This window comes from Podarcis erhardii (genome assembly GCF_964252035.2).
Source record: "Podarcis erhardii genome assembly, chromosome: 6".
NCBI lineage: Eukaryota > Metazoa > Chordata > Lepidosauria > Squamata > Lacertidae > Podarcis > Podarcis erhardii.
Window position 1 is genome coordinate 42516747 of NC_138510.1, and position 12263 is coordinate 42529009.

At 43.7% G+C, this 12263-nt stretch overlaps 1 long non-coding RNA gene across 1 annotated transcript in view; it reads left to right on the forward strand.

Moving 5' to 3' along the window:
- The window catches only part of LOC309344148, a 62633-nt gene that overhangs the window by 32780 nt on the left and 17590 nt on the right, over window positions 1-12263 (forward strand). The gene's annotated exons all lie outside the window — the stretch shown is intronic.

Genomic DNA, 12263 nt, shown 5'->3' on the forward strand with positions numbered 1-12263 from the left:
CTTTGGAGAAAGGATGGGACAATATAGGTTAGAGGTGGCTAAACCTTACGATATTCCAGATGTTAATAATATAATAATAAATTTTTATTTATACCTCGCCCTTCCCGGTTCAGGAAACCGGGCTCAGGGCGGCTAACAACAAATTTAAAACACTTAATTGATGCTACCAAAAAAAGAGAGAAAAAACAGCATAAAACACGAGATAAAACGTAAATAACAATAAAATCAAAAATCCATTTAGGGGGAAAATCCATCCAATAAACATTAAATGATCACCAGGGCTAGCTGCTTAATTTAGTCCCACTTGGGCCAGCAAGGACACCAGGGGAGAACCAGCTGTGGGATCCCAGAGCAGGCAATCTTCACAAAAAGGGGAGGGGGAGGGAAGGAAGGGGGACAAAAGATCAGGCCAGGTTCAAATTGAAAGCCAGGTGGAATAGTTCTGTCTTACAGGCCCTGCGGAAGGAAGTTAAATCCTGCAGGGCCATGGTCTCATGGGATAGAGCATTCCACAAGGTCGGAGCCATCACTGAGAAGGCCCTGGCGGAGGATAATCTAACTTCTTTAGGGCCCGGGACCTCTAAACTATTCATGGACCTTAAGGTCCTCTGCGAGGCATACCAGGAGAGGCGGTCCCGTAATGATGGACTCCATCTCCCATCAACTCCAGTCAGCTTGGCCAGCTGTCAGGGATGATATGAGCTGTAGCCCAGCAACTTTTGGTGGGCCACAGGTTGGCTACCCTTGGCTCTTACAATAATAAACTTTCAATTGCGAAGAGAAAGCACAGTTGAGAGATGGCCCAGAATCCACACAAAGTGCCAGGTTATTATGGCTAGTTATGTTAATGGTGTGGTTCTAAGTAGACCCTCGTGAGCATTTTTACAGTAACCTTGCTCCTCTCCCTGGGGACATTTTATTCCCTCAGAAGTGCCACATAGCAGGCTTGGAGATTTAATGCTGTGCAATCAATGGCAGGACTGGGAGCAAATGGATTCCGTTGAGAAAGCAGGAGATGTTGTCTCAGTTAATAAGATAACAATTTAACATCTTTCCCTCCCTGCTTTTTCCTTACTCCCCACTTTAAACAGACTACCAAATATTCAGAGTTGCCTTTAAGTAATTTAGTGGAAAGGCTGCTATGATTTCAAATTCCCATCTGCCCTGCTTCCCATCCAGCAATGTTTCTTGTCACCAGCTAACAGCATTTAAAATATTTACAGCCCTGCCTTTGCCCTGGGGAAGGATCCAAATAAATCATGTTTGCCGACCATAAATCAAAAATTAATCTCCCGAAAGCGCGATGCCTGTCCGATCCCTCAAATAACAAGCAGCAGAATTTATCAAGTAAATTGGTGCTGGTGTCTCACTGGTGCCACTGTGGGGTGTAATGGATGGGGCGAAAGGGCAGGCGGCACAGCCAAACCAAGGTGCTTAGTCGGTAAGAGAAAAATGGACAGGCATGGAAATTAGCATCATTAAAATGCCACCTTACATCTTTGCCAGCGTAACCTTCATTCATCTCCCTCCTTTCAGGGAGTCATTTTTCACCATTCCCCATTCCCATTCCCGATCCTTCCTCTTTGAAATATTTGTCTTTACTTTGGTTTAAAGGACAGCAGCTCAGCAAACAAAAAAAAATATCTCTGTCCCATATGTTAACGACCCTTTTCAATATGCATTGTTGAGAAGGGGAGAAATTACGCCAGCTCAGTGGAATGTGTTTCAAAATTATTTCAGTCAGGCCAATCTCAGTGCATTGTGGGACTTGTAGTTCCAGCCTTGTTTCCTTCTCCTAAATCTCCTAAACCAGTTCCCGGGATATAATGTGTCAACTCAGCAAGTGTGCCCAAGTTGAAAGGGTGTGTGTGTGGTATATAAAATTAAAATAGTTCCTGATACAACATGCCCACTTAAAACTACTCTTCTCCACAGAAAGTGTGGAATGTGTTGTGATTGTTTTCCCACTGGATATGGACAACCAACATGTTGATGACAGGAAATCACATATATAAATATCAGACTTCATCAGCTTTGTGCTGACAGTTTTTGTTTCCTTTTACTACAATTTCCATCAGCCCCACCCAGCATGTCCAATGGTCAGGGATGATGGGAAATGGTAGTCCAAAACATCTCAGGGCACCAAGTTGTCAAAACCATACCAGACCTGCTTAGCTTTGCAAATGTGCTTGTAGTTTTATTGCTGTACGACTAGGAGCTTAGGCTGCTCTGGCTAACCTTTTTGCCAATTTTGATGTTCAGGCTAGAAATGTTGATTTGAAAGCCATATGCAGAATACAGGAGGGGTGGGGGCTTTGCTTTGCAGTCTGTCTGTAATGAGTCTATATGTTTCCAGATACAGCATCTGTCCCAGGTGGACCATGAGACAGCCTGATGCACTAACAGGTACTTAGTGATAATAGCTCCTGTGATATTAAGGTCATCGGCCATTACGATCCATGCAACTGGCCTCATACACAATGCAGGGCTAACCAGAGGGAGACATCTGCCAGATTTTTGTGGCAAGTTGTCATTTAGGTGGTCCCCAATAAAAATCTGCATCCAGTCACTCCTGAGTTAGCATAAGACTCTGAGTCCGCCTCTGCATGCTGCTTATTGGAATGGGTGATGAAGCACAGGAGAGGTGGAGGCATGGGCAGTTCTTTTACAGTACTTGACCTAATGATAATCACTGCCTTGAACTAGGATTATTAGTCTTTCACTTCGCTGAGTGTCTTGATAGACTCACACAGAGCAACTCTTGACAGTACGACCCTGCTCTGTCAGTCAGCGTAGGCCGGTTTATAAGCCTGATGAAGCCATTTGATTGAGCTAGCCAGCATTTCCCTTTACTCATTCTGCCTTGGGTACTATTAGTAAAAAGAAAGTAAAATGTCCAGATTTAAAGGACTTTAAAGTTCACTAATAGGGTGGGTTTGTGTTCTCTTTTAAGAAGTTCTCTTTTGGAAGTGCTGCCAGAAAACAATCCTCCATGTGAAGGAGTCCTCTATCTGAAAGGCTACCTGGTCCAAGTTTTGGTTTAAAGAATGAAAATCAACCCATAACACATGCCTGCAGGCTTGTTTTTATACAAACTGAAATGCAAATAACTAAATTAGTTGTAATTCATATCTTTAATTTGTCTGATGGTGGTTTGTGTGTGAACATACTTATTGCAGATTAAGGACATCCTGTTTTGATTTAGCTTAATAGTCTGAAAGCATTGGCTATAATTAACATAAAAGGGAGTCTTCATTGAAGCTGCTGGGTTCTGGCAGTCTTTGCCGTTCTTTCTGGCTATACAGCTCTCAAAATGTTAAGATCTGTCAATATCCGAACAAAGAATCCCTTTCAGGCTGGATGGCACTGTGGGTCAATTTGTTTGCATACATGTGAAGCCGAACCATATACCCCCATTTTTGCAAGGAGAAAAATCCCAATTCTGCACAATTTAGGCAAATTTGCAGAAATGAGTTAACAGTTTATCCTAGTTGCTATGTGTAGGGTGTTTGCAATGTTAAATAAGTTGGCATTGATCCTGGGAACAAAAGGAAAGGAAGAATAAAAAAAAAAAAAATCATGTTGAGAGCTCATGTATACATAAGAAACAGGCAGAAAGACCAGAGATGTGGGAAACTAGAGAGCAGGGATTTCCAGTTTGTGTGCCAGCACACATTACTGTGTCATCATGACAGACTGTGCTTTCAAAATGAAGCTGGATACATTACCACCCTCTATCCATTGGAGGGAAAGGCATTGTGGATCACTGGCTACTCCTTCCCTCCATTTTATAACTAGTCATTACTTCCAGGAGGGAGCAGGGATATCATGGGATCCCCCAGTGCACCCTATACCACATTTGATAAGTTGAGTAGAGGGATACAAGGAACTTCAAAATTTCCCTACAAACAGGGCCAACTTTGTGGACTATAATTGACAGGGGACATCATCTGACATCATTAGGACACCATCAGCTGCAAAGGGGCTCACTCCCACCACTGATCGGTTGACCCCAGGTAGCAGAAGCTTTAGGTACACTGGAAGCAGTAAGTAGCAGAGCAGAAAGGGAATGGAAGGGAATGTTCTTTAAGAACCAGAATGGTGATGGCAACTGTCAGAGCACTAGGGTAATTGATGGGCCCTACTCCCGTGGCAAGTGAAATAATTGGTAGTGTTATGGGTTTGCAGGGAGCAAGGATCTCCTAAAATTCCTGGGTGCCAGGTTCTCCCCATAATTTCTGAAATTAGTAAATGTAGGTTTTGAAGTCAAGTCAGCTTCCTCAGGAGTAAGTACCTGGAACCCCTGGAATCTCACACCACTTGGAGACTGGAGTGGCATGCAACAATATTAATGTAGAGGAAAGATGAGGCCAGCTTACTATTCTATGACTGTTAGCTGATCCCAATAAATTTGGTATTAAGCTATGTACTTACACATAGTATAAAGGTAAAGGGACCCCTGACCATTAGGTCCAGTCGTGGCCGACTCTGGGGTTGCGGTGCTCATCTCGCTTTATTGGCCAAGGGAGCCAGCATACAGCCTTCAGGTCATGTGGCAAAGCATGACTAAGCCGCTTCTGGTGAACCAGAGCAGCACACAGAAATGCTGTTTACCTTCCCGCTGGAGTGGTACCTATTTATCTACTTGCACTTCGTGCTTTCGAACTGCTAGGTTGGCAGGAACTGGGACCGAGCAACGGGAGCTCACCCCGTCGCTGGGATTCAAACCGCCAACCTTCCGATCGGCAAGCCCTAGGCTCTGTGGTTTAACCCACAGTGCCACCTGTGTCCCTACACATAGAATAGTATTTACAAATATAAACAAACAGCTTATACTGAATCAGATCACTGATCCATATAACCAGAATAGGATTGTCTACTCTGTGAGGCTGTGGATCTCCAAAGTCTTAGGCAGCAGTCCCTTTCAAGCTCTGCTACCCAACATCCTTTTGACTGGAGAAGCCAGGGATTGAACCTGGGTGCAAATGAAAAGCAAGTGCTCTACCAATGAGCTACACAGCTAATTGGAATTGCCTTCCAAGTCATATGGTACATGGGGCATATCATATTTAATTACTTCCTGTATGGCATATTGAGCCACCATTGTGTTTCCACAGAGAAATGACTCAGATATCCATTTTTAGCAGATTGAACTAGATGGAGGTGGCCTTTTGCAATGACACTGAGTAGAACTTTGCCCTATGACTTTCAGAGACGTACTTACTGTAATGAAGGCAAACAATGACAATAAGTTGTTCACTTCAGATAAAGAAAAGTTTGTACATAAACAAAACCTATGCTTAATAGCAGCATGAAGTGCAGTGATGCAGGGAAATGGAACAACAATATTATTGTAATGAGCCTATTTTTAAATTCTTCAAATCTTCAACCTGCAGAGCTTTTCCTTCAATTCTAGTCTCATTCTAATACCAACTCTGGGAAATGCCAATGTCTTCTTGGGTAATGTTGCTTAGGAGCTGATTTCCCAAAGAAAGAATGACCCGAGGAAGGAGAAGCAAGAAAAATGGATGAAATGGGTTTGCAATTCCTGAGTTTGTCAGAAAGCAAAGAGCTAAAATTGGTGCCTGCTGCCTGACATGCAGAAAGGATCCCGAGGCTGCAGCACAATTACTCTTCAAAATACATTGATGTTTATCCTGTAGCAATCTTCTATAATTACTCTGACAGTACCTGACAGCCCCATGCCATCAGCTGAAGGAACAAAGTCAGAGCAAGCTGATGTGTTGATGTTGCTGGATTGCTGCTGTCTGCTTGATTCTGGGTCCCCCCCCCATCTAAAAGTATCTTACTACAAATTTCTAATTTGTTTACTACTTCTTTTTTGGTGGTGAGTCTGAGCCGAGATTTTGATTTTATTTCTTTTGGCATGTGGATTTGGAGTTTGAATAAGGAACTAGATGTCAGTATCACATATAAGGGTGGGGTTTTTCTGCTTTCACTTTGCTCATATGCTATGGAATATAATTATCACGCAGACCTTGTTCCAGTTGAATTTCCACTTTGCCAAGTGCCCAGCACTTCCTGATGTGTGAAATGTACAGGAGCATCATATCCTTGTTATCTGTGAGAATTTTGCAGCAATCCAAGTTTTTAGTGTGTTGAGAACATGGTGCATGTTCAGAGCAATAATTCCAGTGTGAAGTAGCAGACAGACTTCTGGATTGACTGGGGACTTCTCAAGAGACCTTGTTCAACTCCCAACTCCGTGACATTAAGAAAGTGTCCTTGCACATGTTGCTATATTTCAGCCTAATCTACATCACAGGGCTGTTATGAGCATTAAGGGGATAGCCTATCCTTGGAAGAAAGGCGGAATGCAAATGTGTTGGGGTTTTTTGTTTGTTTTTAAGTATTGACATATTTTATTTCCAAGAATTTGACCCTACATTATGTAGTGAACTGCCAATTGTTTTTCAAACTACGCATCAAAACTTGGTTAACTGCTGGAAGAACTGATCGTGCACATTTTGAACAGTGGCTTTTTGAATCCAGATTCAGGCTTGAATTCTGAATCTGTATACATTATGGGGCCACTCTGGTGAAGTCCAGCTTCCACAGCCAAAGCTGGTGTCTATCGGCTCAGCTCCAGTGAAGTTTACAAATCTAGGTCAGTAAAAATCAGCTAAGCATCAGTCCCTCTTTCTCCCTCCTCTTGCAATTTTAAATGCATCGAATCTGTGCATGTGAACCATGCTGTGCAATGACATGACTGCTTGCTATGCTTGTCAAATGTCACCTACACTATTTTTTTTATTTTTTTAAAAAAACCCATCCATACTCTATATTCAATGACACTAACAAATCTGCTGAAAGGAAACAGGTGGGATGAATTGTTAGAGTTGTATGCATGGCAGGTACACCAGGTAAGTGCAGGGTAGGCAGAGACAGTCTGTAAGATGCATCTCCCTTCATTAGGTTGACATTCATTTCCACCTCTTTCTCGCACATAGGGGTAAAGTGCAAATGTATCACCTGCCCCAGCCTCAGGTTTCCCTTCTGTATCCAAGCTGATTTGAGGAGTGTGATATTTTCAATTTTCTTCTTTGTGCTCCAAAGCTCCCTTCCTTTGCTGAGTGGAGTTGATGTCAGTTTCCTTTGCTTCCTTTTGTCACCTTTGTCTTCTTCATCTTCCTCACTTGCCATTGCCCTTTCCCTTCTCCAAATAACTTTGTATTGCTTTCATGGTGCCAGCTGGATGCTCCATCACTTTAGATAATCCTGGCTTACGGTCAATTTTAACTTTGTACAGGAGGCTGGTTTCTACACACATCCACACAACCCTCTCTATCCTCTACCCAGGCAAGCAAAATGCACTAGGAGAGTTCAAGGACACATTCCAGCCAGGCAAAATCACCCGAGGATGGTGCAAAACAGGGCTGGTGAAGGGGCTGGACTGGGAAGAGAGGATGGCAGGTGGTCTGGGAAGGGGAACAGGTAAATAGACTTGGATGGCTGCCTTTCCCCCCTGGTTCCAAGGTTCCCCACTGCTGCTCCATTGTCATGTTTCTTCAGTGTCCATGCTGAGCAAGAGGCTGCGGCTGGGCAGGGTACCAGTGAAGTCAGGCTGAGCAGCTGCATGGTCAGAGCCAGCCCAACACTCCCACCTGTGCACTCATGCTATTCTAACCTCTTTGGCATCCCAGGCCCATCCAGGTAAGCTGCAGCAACACTGATGTTGAGAAGGCAGCTCTGTGGCCCCCACCCCACAGGCCACTATTTCATATATATACTATCTTATTGCCTATTCATATATTTTCAATATCTGTCACCTTTCCATAATTGAGTGTGATTTAGGGGCTTGCATGCATGAGCCATATTGAGGGTTGTCCCTACCATCAGGCAGAGTGTGGCAAGCACCTCAGGCGGCATTCTACTCTGTTGCAGGACAGAAATGTGTTTGCATGTCCTGCACTCACTAAACTAGCCTGCTCCCCGCTGGTGCCTGCAGGACATTATCTCATTGCTAGTGTTCAGCTGCCAGTCTAGTCAGCTTTTGTATGTGGAATGGAGGTGGGGGGGATCTTATTATTTGTCTCAAATAGCAAAATATCCTGGGCTGGCCCTGGTCATATTTTGTGGGGGGTGGAAGCTGCCATATATATTTTAAAAGCCCAGCTACCTGATGTTGCATGCTCTCTCATGTCTCATTTGGTGGGTTAAGTTTTCTGAAAGAGCAGTTTGCCACAATTTGTCCTGTCAGCCTTCAGGGGGAATAGCAGTAGCTAATTTCAAGCAGCCCTGAGGAATTCTCAGCAAAGAAGGTAGAGGCCCTGGGACTCATCTATACAGCAAAATGAATTCAAATGAAGTGCAAATGTGAATTTAAAACTTAAGTAAACGCCTGCATGTTAAAACTTTAATCTCTGAATAATAATATTTGTCTTCTGGGGAGCAGAGTTAAGAAGGCAACAGAAAGAGACACTTGATTTCACTTGTGTGAGCCCAGAGAGATTTCGTCTGGGTTGTGAAATTGGGTTAAATTGACATGGAACATCTCGCTATACAGGCAGACAATTCTTCCTTCATTCTCACAGGACATACTGGACATAGGCCTTAGGTGGTTTACTTTCCACATGCAGCATAGCAACTCAAGCTGCTTTGAGTGTCTCATGTGATATTTGTGGGTACAGAAGAATGTTGCTAATGTGGGACAGAAAGCAGAAGTGAACCATTCTGTAATCAGATCTAGATTTTAGCTAATCTAGGGCTTGCCTGCATTCACATTATAGAAATAAGGAAAGCACCCCCCTCCCAATTGTCCTGTTTTAAATGGGACATCCATAAACACAGAAGCCAATCCCAGCTTCGGTTTGCATCCTAGAATGTCCCAGCTTTCGGAGCGCTCTGGTGCTCCAGACCAAAAGAAGCTCACTCTGGTGTGAGTCAGCACTGGAGCGCCAGACCAGAAGGTGCTCTGGTACGGCCCTGCTAAATTAGCAGCAGAGCGCCTTCCGTTCCAGTGCTGTGACCCTTGTCAGCAGGGCACGCCAAAGTGCCGAGGGTCCAGGGCTCTGGCCAACCCTGCAGGGTTTGAAGGAAAACAAATATGAATCGGCCCCACCCCATAGTTTGACTAATCACACCTAGGAGTGGCTAAGAGCTAGATGGATTCATAGATCTTTTTAAAAAAGTGTAGACTCACAGACACTGGTCAGCTTCCATTTTGACTTTAAATGTTCATTTTTGAATTCTAAGAAGTACATAGAGGCAAGAAGTGGACAGGGGGAGTTCCAGCTCATAATGGTGCCCAGCTGAGAGGTGCTGGAACTGTGCTACAGCACACTCTAGCTGAAAAAAAGCACTGCTGATATTATTATTATTTAAATCAAAACAATCTCTCTAAACTTGCAGTTAATTTTGGCCCAGTAAGGCATATTGTCTTGTTTGCTTTGACTGCTGGAGATGAAAGTGGGATTGGAGCTATGGGACTTTGAGCTTCATGTACTCTAGATACAAAGGAATACAGAGATGTTGACAGATACTCTCCCTGGCAAGTGGGTCATGTGGTGTTGCAGGATATAAAGCAATCAACTGTACAAGATGTAATGGGGTCCTCACCAGCCAAAGAAACCCAGCAGCTTTTATATTAGCTATTCCATCAATTGTTCCAAGTTTGGGGCTTGCTTCTTTGCCGAAGAAGGGGGAGAGATAAAATGCAAACTGAAGGGACAATGTCTGACGGTCTCAACACCTACAGTGAAAGTTAGCAAGTGAGCTCAGTCCCAAGATCAAACTGGCAATTGGCTTAAGGCTATTGCACGCTTCTTTGATACACAGCACATTTCTCACACTAAGCGGGGCCAGATCTTGTCAGTGCTAGTCAGAGAAACCTAGAGTGATGGAGCAAGTAGCTGTGGGTTTAATCACCAGTGGAAGTTGTTCCTGCCGGGCTGGGACTGAGCCTACTGCTACCTCCCAGAGGTATAATAAGAAAAGACACTGGTAGTGCAAGGAATCTTTGGCAAAAGTAATGTGTCACACACACCCAACAGCTGTTATTAATACAGCACTGTTTTATCAACTAAACCCTTGAGCATGTGATACGTCATGTCAAATGCTACCCAACCGCTTTGCTAGATTGGAGGTTTATTAATAGTAAGTGAAGATGCAGCTTTGGTTGCAGTACAGCCTTCGCAGAATCAGGTGTCTGGCTGACAATAAGCTGTTCTGCACCTACTTGTTTGTGCTGTCAGGTACTTGTCTTGGGCATAACTAAAATAACACAGCAAACTATTCTTTGATCTGTGCTCTTCTTCTACAAAGACAAGAGAGCACAGAACACTGCACATTGGGTGCAATCTAGAAGCACCCAGGAGCGCAAGAAATGTCATAGTGAGAGTCCATGCGCTCTCATAATACTAGAACTTCAGAGCATTCCGTGAAGCTGAATGTTGGAAGATTCAGAACAGACAAAATAAAGTACTTCTTCACACAGCACCTACTAAACTTGGAATTCACTCCCATGAGAGGTAGCAATGGCCACCAACTTGGATGGCTTTAAAACAGGATTACACCAGTTCATGGAAGATGATGACCTTTAAAGCCCTTCACGGCCTAGGACCCTCATACCTACGGGACCACCTCTCCCGGTATGCCCCACGGAGAGCCTCAAGGTCCATAAATAGCAACACCCTAGTGGTCCTGGGCCCTAAGGAAGTTAGATTGGCTTCAACCAGAGCCAGGGCCTTTTCAACTCTGGCTCTGGCTTGGTGGAACGCTCTGCCTCATGAGACCAGGGCCCTGCAGGATCTGATTTCTTTCCGCAGGGCCTGTAAGACAGAGTTGTTCCACCTGGCCTTTGGCTTGGAGCCAATTTGATTCCCTCCCTCTCTTTCTTTTTTCTTTTCATTCTCCTCCTGCGATGAGGCATTTTAATGAGGCATTTTAATATTTTAATGTTTCAATATTTTAATGTTGTATTTTAATTTTGTTTTAAGTTGTAAACATTCAACTTGTTTTTATTATTGCTTGAGGGTTATTATTGAGGGTTGTGAGCCTCTTGCCCAAGCTTGGGCTGGCAACAGTTGTGGTGTGCAGAGCAGCCTGAGCCTGAGACCAAACCCAAAAAACCCAGACATTTCTTTTAAAATATAAAAATTTGCCCAGATTGGTATGTTGGCTCCCCAAAAGAGGACATGTCCTGGTTTTCCTGGGGATATGGCAACCCTAGCTATTCTTTATCTGCTAGTCTAACAATATACCAGTAACAGATAGGTAGCCGTGTTGGTCTGCCATAGTCAAAACAAAACAAATTCCTTCCAGTAGCACCTTAAAGACCAACTAAGTCAGTTCTTGGTATGAGCTTTCGTGTGCATGCACACTTCTTCAGATTCTGTGGAAAGCTCATACCAAGAACTGACTTAGTTGGTCTTTAAGGTGCTACTGGAAGGAATTTGTTTTGTTTTGAATATACCAGTAATCTGACTATCACAAATCCTTTCCACATCCCAGCCTACAGCCTTCTTAGAATGTTCTTTTTGCAGTTGTGTAAGGACGTGGTATTTCTAGGAATGAGTTGAATTTATCACGGCGAAACTATGTGAGTAATATGGTCCATGTGTGTATTGTGGAGCAGACCTTGTATGCTGCTTTGTGTGCGTGGCTGGCGAAGGCCTCTGAGATTATGCATGCATATTTGACACATCCTTCTGTTTTGCAAAGCTGTGAGATAGCTATGTGAATCCCACTCTTCAGAGCTCCAACCCACAAAGAAAGAAACAGCACACTAAACCAGCAAATATGATAAATGTTGTGTACTACTATCATCACACCTTATAGATGCTGCTCGTGGTTGGAGAATTAACAGAACAACTCTGGTTTTATGCAGTGTTGCCTTGCCAGTGTGCGTAATTAAGCTTCTTGACAGGCAACCCCCCCTGGTTCAGTAAGTGGAATGCTTATTTCACAGCGCTGCTTTTGGAGCTGCTGTGAACTTTCAGGCAAAGAAAACCATTGTGAAGGAAATGCAGCTGTTTTAACAGTAGGTGCAGGAAGTGTGCCTGGGGGTTGGCAATGCAACGTTGTGTAGAGATAACGCTGGCTCAAAGAAGCTCTTCTACCAATGGCAGCATGCAAAAGCTGCTGTAAGATGCCTGTAATGCACAATAACTGGAGAGCAAGACAACATTTTCTAGCTTCACTTGCAATTTGACTGTTGTGGCTATGAGAAATAATCTCTGATGGCTAGAATGGTTAAAAATGGGGGTAGGGTGGGGAGAGAGATTGTCAGTATACTTATATTC